Source organism: Ranitomeya imitator, chromosome 7, assembly GCF_032444005.1.
Source record: "Ranitomeya imitator isolate aRanImi1 chromosome 7, aRanImi1.pri, whole genome shotgun sequence".
NCBI lineage: Eukaryota > Metazoa > Chordata > Amphibia > Anura > Dendrobatidae > Ranitomeya > Ranitomeya imitator.
In genome coordinates this window covers 86,416,622-86,425,972 of record NC_091288.1, presented here as the reverse complement: position 1 = coordinate 86,425,972, position 9,351 = coordinate 86,416,622, and positions in this window count along the sequence as shown.

Below are 9,351 nucleotides of genomic sequence, written 5' to 3'. Positions count from 1 at the left end.
GGGTGACTCTACGGAAGGGGGTAGACTTAAAGTAGCAGACCAATTCAAATATTCAATCTCTTTGCCGATAACAAATTACTTGCATAAGAATCTGACACCGGTACTAGAAACTCTTAATGCTAAGGAAGGGGCTTGGTCTAAGCTGCATTTGTCTGTTGTGGGTCGAGTTAACCTTATCAAAATGATTCTGATGCCTAAAATATTGTATATTCTTCATAATTCGCCTATCTGGATAACACGTGGGAAATTCAAACTGATTAACTCGTTATTTAGAAGTTTGGTGTGGTGGAGACAGCACCCACGAATTAGGTTGGAGACGCTTCAGCGGCCTAAAGATGCGGGGGGTCTGGCCTTGCCCACTCCTGAGATATATTTCCTTGCGGCCCAATGTCAACATTTAAAGGGCTGGGAGCAGGTGACATCCGCCAACGGGGTACAACTCTTAGGCCGGCCTCACACTAGCGAGTTTTACGGACGTATGAGAGGTGCAGAAAATACGGATTGCATACGGTATGATTCTCTATGGCCCAGCTCCTCTCTGCCGTATTTTACTGTCTTCTACAGCCGTAGAAATTTGCAGCATGCTGCGTTTGTCACCGTATTGCGCAAAAAATACGCCAATGAAAGTCTGTGGGGGCGAGAAAAATACAGATTACACACGGACCAACAGTGTGACTTGCGAGAAACACGCAGCAGTGTTCTGTAGAAAAGCCGGCAATTCAGTGCGGTGTACAGTAAAATCACACTGACAGGTTAGAATAGAATAGCGAAGATAAAGGTCTACACATTGTGTGTGTATATACGAGACACATATGTTTATATTAATATTTCATCCAGCGCGAGATAGCTGAATAGCCTGTAATTCAATTGCCAGCTTTTCCTATCTCCTTCACAAACCCGACATGATATGAGACGTAGTTTACATACAGTAAACCATCTCATATCCCTTTTTTTTTTTCATATTCCACACTAATGTTAGTAGTGTGTATGTGCAAAATTTGGGCGCTCTATTAAATTAACGGATTAAATCGCGGAAAAAATTGGCGTGGGCTCCCGCGCAATTTTCTCTGCCAGAATGGTAAAGCCAGTGACTGAGGGCAGATATTAATAGCCTGGAGAGGGTCCATGTTTATTGGCTCCCCCCCCCCTGGCTAAAAACATCTGCCCCCAGCCACCCCAGAAAAGGGACATCTGGAAGATGTGCCTATTCTGGCACTTGGCCACTCTCTTCCCATTCCCATGTAGCTGTGAGATATGGGGTAATGAAGGGTTAATGTCACCTTGCTATTGTAGGGTGACATTAAGCCAGATTAATAATGGAGAGGCGTCAATTATGACACCTATCCATTATTAATCCAATAGTATGAAATGGTTAAAAAACCACACACATTATTACAAAGTATTTTAATGAAATAAATACACAGGTTGTTGTATATTTTATTATACTGGTAATCCACCTGAAGACCCTTATCACCTGTAACAAATGTAAAAAAACAAACAACAATATTCCATACCTTCCGACGATCCGTCTCGTCCCACACTGTAAATCCATCAGAAAGGGTTAACTAATTTTACAAGCAGAAGCCTGCTAATGCAGCCGCCCCTGCCTGTAAACACCCAGCGAATGAATGGAATGTAGGTGAATGACCTGTAGTTACCTCGAGTTGCGGTGATGCGCCCTCTGCTGGATGTCCTCACATGAACTCGAGCCTGGGAACTTTTCAGAATATTTTCCCAGGCTCGAGTTCATATGAGGACATCCAGCAGAGGGCGCATCACCACAACTCTCCGGATGTTCTATATCAGGGGTGTAAAACTGCATTCCTCAAGGGGTGCAACCAGGTCATGTTTTCAGGATTTCCTTGTACTGCACGGGTGATAATTTAATCACCTACACACATAATGATTGCAGCACCTTGTGCAATGCTAAAGAAATCTTGAAAACACGCATGGTGAGGAATGCAGTTTGACACCCCTGTTCTATATAGAGCTGGGTTGAGACCCGATTCGGAATGCCCTAGGTGTAGGAATGTTCCACATGCTCTGGTCGTGTCCGAGGTTGACTGTTTTTTGGTTAGTGGTTCTCAGCCGGATAGAAGGGGCGTATAGATGTGTAATTCCAAGGGAACCAGTGGTGTGCATGCTGGGATATGTGGATGAGATAATTGTAGATAACACATTGAAAATAACAATTGCTAGACTGCTATACATGGCTCGGAAGGTCAAAGAAAGAAACTGGATGAAAGAGGAGCCTCCCTCGAGGGGAGAATACATCAAGTATGCGGTGAAGGTCATAGCCTTAGAAAAGGGAGTATATCAGAAAAGAGGGAAAATGGTTCTGTATGACAAATTGTGGATGCCTTGGTTGGAATTGGGTTAGGAGGAGATTAAGGGGAAATAAGCCTGAGGAGGTTTCGCCTATAAAATAATGGTATATAAACTCATAGTGAAGGACACTATATTATATTAAAGTATATAATGCTACAAGACATGCTAAAAGAAGGACGTGAGCTGTCTACGTGGGAAAGGGGGGAGGGATGGGGATGAAGGGGGGTGGGATGGGTAAAGGGGGGTTAATGCTGGGGGGGGGGATTGAAAAACACATGTTATTGTTAAATGTTTATTGCATTTTACAAAATCAATAAAAATCTATTTGATTAAAAAAAAAATCGTAGGTGTGCCTCCTATGCGACACTAAGCAAAAACTGGAGAAGGCTGACGCCGTCCAAGGGTGTATACTGCAGAGGAGCCACTGTGAAAATCTTTTTCAGATTATGCCTAGTGTCGCCTCCTAGTGGACAGCAGCTTAACACCCAATTTTCCTCTGTCCCCCAGTGAGGCGACAGAGTAATGAAAGATATGCCATGACTGGATGCTATGGACCCCACTACACTGGAAGATGGGTTAAAGAAAGTGTTACCTGCCCACAGCAGCCAATTACAGCATAGTATCCATTAATTTCTAACCAATCTAATGACACCAAAATCATCCATCGAAAGTCACGCAAAGGTGACAATTTGGGGCAAGAAAAAGTGTATGTATGTATGTATGTATATACACACTATATAATTGTCTAAGGGTCACTTCAGTCTTTCTGTCCTTCTTTCTGTCACAGATATTCATTGGTCGCGGTCTCTGTCTGTAATGGAATCCAAGTTGCTGATTGGTCGCGTCAGCTGCCTGTCATGGCTGACGCGACCAATTAGCGACGGCCCCAGTCCTATTAGTCCCTCCCCTGCAGTCAGCGCCCGGCGCCCACTCTATACTCCCTACAGTCACCGCTCACACAGGGTTAATGCCAGCGGTAACGGACCACGTTATGCCGCGGGTACCTCACTCCGTTACCGCTGCTATTAACCCTGTGTGACCAAGTTTTTACTATTGATGCTGCCTATGCAGCGTCAATAGTAACAACATCTAATGTTAAAAATGATTAAAAAAAATAAAAAATCATTATATACTCACCTTTCGCGACGCTCCGGTGACCGCTCCATGCAAGCGGCAGGTTCCGGTGCCAAGGGTGGTATGGGAGAAGGACCTGCCATGACGTCACGGTCATGTGACCGCGACATCATCACAGGCCCTGCACGAGAAGGACCTGCCATGACGTCACTGTCATGTCACCGAACTACAAGGGGCCCTCGAAAGGTGAGTACATGTTTATTTTTTAACCTGTGACATACGTGGCTGGGCAATATACTACGTAGCTGGCCAATATACTATGTGACTGGCCAATATACTACGTGGTTCCGTGCTGTATACGTGACTGTGCAATATACTATGTGACTGTGCAATATACTACGTGGGCTGGGCAATACACTACATGGGCTGGGCAATACACTACGTGGGCTGGGCAATACACTACGTGGGCTGGGCAATACACTACGTGGGCTGGGCAATACACTACGTGGGCTGGGGCTGGGCAATATACTACGTGGGATGGGCAATACACTACGTGGGCTGGGCAATACACTACGTGGGATGGGGCTGGGCAATATACTACGTGGACATGCATATTCTAGAATACCCGATGCGTTAGAATCGGGCCACCATCTAGTGTATATATCTATCTATATATATCTATCACTTTTCAAACAATTTTACCCTTGCAGACCTGTGTAGTTAGTACTAATTTTGTATGGTCTTTACAAAACGGGTGTCTCATAGGATAAAGCAGAGCAGCCTAATGACACGCCCCAGAGGATCCTGTTAGCCACACCCTCTTGTAAAGACCATACAATTTAGTACCAAATAAAATAGGGATTTTTGTGTACTCACCGTAAAATCCTTTTCTCTGAGCCATTCATTGGGGGACACAGACCGTGGGTGTATGCTGCTGCCAATAGGAGGCTGACACTAAGTGATACAAAAAAAAGTTAGCTCCTCCCCTGCAGTATATACCCTCCTGCTGGCTCTCAGCTAACCAGTTCGGTGCAAAAGCAGTAGGAGATCAATAACAATATATGAGCGTATAGCATGTCATATTCTAAAAAACAAGCATAAGCTAATAACAGGGTGGGAGCTGTGTCCACCAATGAATGGCTCGGAGAAAAGGATTTTACGGTGAGTACACAAAAATCCCTATTTCTCCTTCGCCTCATTGGGGGACACAGACCGTGGGACGTCCCAAAGCAGTCCCTGGGTGGGGACAACAATAGATCAGGCCCTGTGTAACCGCTACTTACAAGTGCGCCACCGCTGCCTGCAGAGTCCGCCTGCCGAGACTCACATCTGTGGAAGTGTGGGAATTATAGTGCTTCAAGAATGCATGCGGACTGGACGAATCCGCAAGCTTGCAGGCGTGCCTTGCTGACGCCTAGAACCCTTGATAGACAGGGAGATAGGCTGACATCTAGCACGGAAGGACTCCTGGATGGTGAAAAGAATTCACCATGTTATCATGGTCGATGAAACGGCTAAACCCTTCCTGAAAATGTCAGGAAGCCTTCCTCTACCGTCAGGAAGCCCAAATAAAATGTCCAACCTTCAGAAGGACGCTGTCCTCAAGACGTACCTACTCAGAGCACTCACTTCGTCCAGAATATGGGGGATCTTATTCCATTTTGTGGACTGGAGCCAAAAGAGATGAGGGAAGAACTATGCCCTCATAGCAGTGGTAATACAGCACCACCTTGGTAACAAGGGATGGAGATGGCCTGAGGACAACCTTGCCTCGAAGGTAATAAGGGAAAAAAGTCTGAAAGAGCAGAGAAGCTAGCTCCGAAGACTCGTCAGAGTGAGAATATCGCAGAGGAGAACGGGACGACTTTCCCTGATAGTAAAGTCTGCCCGGATGAAAAAGGAGCCTACTGTAAGGCTCCTAGGAATAATAAGGTCCCAATGATCTAACGGTATGCGATAGGGAAGAACTACGTGTGAAAACTCCCTGTGAGACAGTCCCTACTTGCAGTTGTGCTGCGATAAGGCGAGAAGATACTAGCTCCGCAAACAAAAAACAGACGTGGTCAGTGCGGATCTCTGAGGATCACTGGGGCCCCTTTCTGCTTCCGAAAGGCTTTCGGAAGCAGTGGAAGGGGAGTTATGGAAACTGGTACCACGGCAGAACCAGAGCATGGAGAGCGATGGCTCTTGGATCTCGAGGCCGAACCACAAACTCGAGTACATTGGCCTTCAGTCTGGATGTCATCCCACCTAAAACTGGAGAGCTCCAGTAAGGACAGATCTGATGGAAGACTTCGGGGTGAAGTTCCCACTGACTTGAGGCGGAACCCTGACGGCTGAATTTGTTTGCCGTTCAGAGTTCTACTTCTGGGATATATACTGCCGAGATCACCGAATAATAGACTTCGGCCCATCAGAGAAAGTGAGGTACCTTGGTCATGGCACCTCATCGTGGGTACCTGCTAGATGACTGACGTAAGGCACCGCCGTGGCATTATCCAATTGAATTTGGATAGGGTGACCCGCCAGAAGGCAGTGGACCTGATGTAAGACTGCCGTTCGGATCTCCAGAACAATGATGGGGAGAAGAAGACTGGCATTGGTAGTTACTAATAACCATTGAACCGGGAGAAAGGCCCTGGATAAAGAAGGAGCTCAGAGACTATTGTCTGAAAGTCTATTTGACTTGCTGAAAACGAGCGGAGCGAAGGAAACCGCTTCCATTGTCGTCACCATTTTTCCTCAGAACTCTCTTAGCAAATCGAATGAAATGAGGGGTGAGTAATCAAGTCCTCAGAACTCTCCTTGCGCGAGCTCCCTGTTGAAGGGCCATGACCTTGTCTCGAGGAAGAATTACCATCCTTCTAGAAGTGTGCAGGATCATCCTCAAAAAGGATATCTGCTGGGCTGGAAATGAGGAGAACTTGTCTAAGTGTAGCTGCCAGCCCAGGAGAGAAGGTATCGCAAGAGATATAGACGACTCAGCGTAGTCCTGGAAGGGCGGCTAGACAGACCAAACAGGGCAGGACGAGCACGCCTCTAGAGTGCAAGAGAAACATGACATCCGCCATGACCCGAGCGAACACTCTGGGTGCGGAAGCAAGGCCAAAGGACAAGGTTGTGACATGAAAATGCTGTTGACGAATGGAAAGGCGAAGGAATTTTTGCAGAGGGCAAGCAACCCGAATGTCGATGGATGCCGGAAACTGCACCTTTTTCTGTTGAAGTAATGGCTGAGCGGAGGAACTCCATCCAAAGAAGGAGGACCATGTCAAAGGTTGTTAGAAGTTTGAGGTCCAGGGTCGATCTTACTTTTCGTTCCCCTGTTTGGAACAAAGATCCCTTAGATCTAGACTGTGCTGGACAATCCTTATACAATCCTTTGTCAGTCTCCCGCTCAAAGGATTTGATTGGCCAGTTGTTGCTGGTGTGAACCAAGGTAGTTAAGGTCTCCAGCCAGGAGACCATTGCTCTAGCAATCCATGCGGCCGCTAGGGAGGATAGAGCGCTGGACTCGAAGCCGCAAGACGGAACGAACCAGATTTGCTATCTGACAGTCCGTGGTATTTTTAATTGATGACCCATCAGGTAGGGATACTGGTAGGAATACCACAGGAGATTCTACCCGGTTAATCTGCCCCATGGCAGAATGTGCGGCTGCATCCAGCAGGTCATAGTCTCTTGCCATCTCCTCTTTTCACGGTGCAGAGATAAAAATTAGGCACCCTCGATCCATCAACCTCTTAACAGGGAAGTGGAGAGGAATTGTCCGCCCTCTTGCATCATCCACTAAATAGTGGTGATGCAGAGGGGGGAGCTCGTACGCCAAAAAGGGTGCCTCTATATGTCCACAGAGTACAGGTCTCCAGGTGGACAGGACAGGTTGTCTGGCGTTAGGCCTGGATGCAGAAGAGGAAACATGGAGACGACACTCCGTGTGCTCGTCTGTTGATGGTGTGGGGAGATCGGTGCCCTTTAAAGGACCCGTCGCCCTTAAAAAACAGGCCAGGCATGGCATCCCACGTAGAGGCTTCTGTCCAGTGAATCGCTTATCCGAATTGAATGGCAAATGCTCTCGAGGGAGTTTAGTCTCTGAAGCTCTCGCAAGCTCAGGCAATATCCAATCCATATTCAGAGCCTTGTTGTCATCAAATCATTGGTGAGGGAGCAGGAAACGAAAAACTTCCGTTTTCTAGATGCCTGTATGTTTCTAGATGCCTGCACGTTTCTAGAATACTTGCGGCCCCTGCTAGCCGACGGCTCCCATGTAGGATAGGGACCATGTATATTGGTCCTGCGAGCACTCCAAACACAGAGGGTACACAGAGGGATTCAATCTCTTGGTCAGAGAACCATGGATTGGTCAGTGAAGAAGTCCACTGAGGGGAACTAGAGGATAAAGCTGGGGTCGGCGGCGGAGGGCTCCTCGGACTGATCAAGCGCCTTTAAGACCAGGAAATATTGGTCATACGCCTTTAAGACCAGGAAATACTGGCCATGCGCCTTTAAGACCGGGGAATACTGGTCATGCGCCTTTAAGACCAGAGAATACTGGTCATGCGCCTTTAAGACCAGAGAATACTGGTCATGCGCCTTTAAGACCAGGGAATACTGGTCATGCGCCTTTAAGACCAGAGAATACTGGTCATGCGCCTTTAAGACCAGAGAATACTGGTCATGCGCCTTTAAGACCAGAGAATACTGGTCATGCGCCTTTAAGACCAGGGAATACTGGTCATGCACCTTTAAGACCAGGGAATACTGGTCATGCACCTTTAAGACCAGGGAATACTGGTCATGCACCTTTAAGACCAGGGAATACTGGTCATGCACCTTTAAGACCAGGGAATACTGGTCATGCACCTTTAAGACTGGGAATACTGGCCATATGCCTTTAAGACCAGGCCAGGTACTTCCTTACCCGGGTACTGATGTAGAGTCGATGTGCCCCTTTAATGCAAAAATACTGTCACCCCAGTGTGAGCTGGCCGGGTGGACCAAGATGGCCACTGGGAGCTGCAGAGTTGATAAAATCTCACAGAGAGCGAGAAGCGCCAATTTGGGGGGCGGAGCCACAGACACGATGTTGAATAGGCCCAAGCCGGGGCCTAAATTTCTGTAGCCGGCGGGCGACACCAGCCGGGCGTTCCAGGCAAGACTTCCAGGATGCGGCCTACAAATCGGCCGAAGCCGGGGACTAAATTTTTGCAGCCATCCAGAGCGTTACCTCAGAGAGGTGGGCCACAGGGAAGTGGCTGAGGCTGCCTGTCAGCATGTGAATATCCCACTGAAGATGGATCCACTCACCATTGGTGCGCGTCCCGGCATGGAGCCGCCGCGGATGTGGGTTTCAGCGCTGTTCTGTGCAGCGTGGACGGTGCAGGGATAAACCTCAATCCATCATCCGTTTGTTAGGGAGGTGGAGAGGAACCGTCCGCCTCCTTGTGCCATCCGCTTTCACAGTGGTGGGACAGTGGGGGCTGCTCGGACGCCATAGAGAGGGGCCTCTGTACAGCCACGGAGCTCAGTCCGGGTGGACAGGGCCAGTTGTCCAGCATTAGGCCTGGCTCCAGGAGAGGATACATGGAGGCGACACTCCATGTGGTCGCCTGCTGCTGGTGTGGGGAGATCGGGACCATGAAAGGAACCGTCGCCCCTGAAGTGAGCTCAGGCATGGCTTCCCACCTCGCAGGAGAGGGTACGGGGAGGTATACTCGCCGTGCTCGCCTGTTGATGGTTCGGGGGAGATCGGAACCTTGAAAGGAACCATCGCCCCCTTCACTCCGTTAATTAAAAAATACAAATTTACAGAAAAGTAAACAATAAAATAAAAACGTTGGGGTCTGAAACAGACCCATGTGCCTCCTACAGACACTAAGCAAGAACTGGTTAGCCGAGAGCCAGCAGGAGGGTGTATACTGCAGGGGAGGAGCCGAGAGCCAGCAGGAG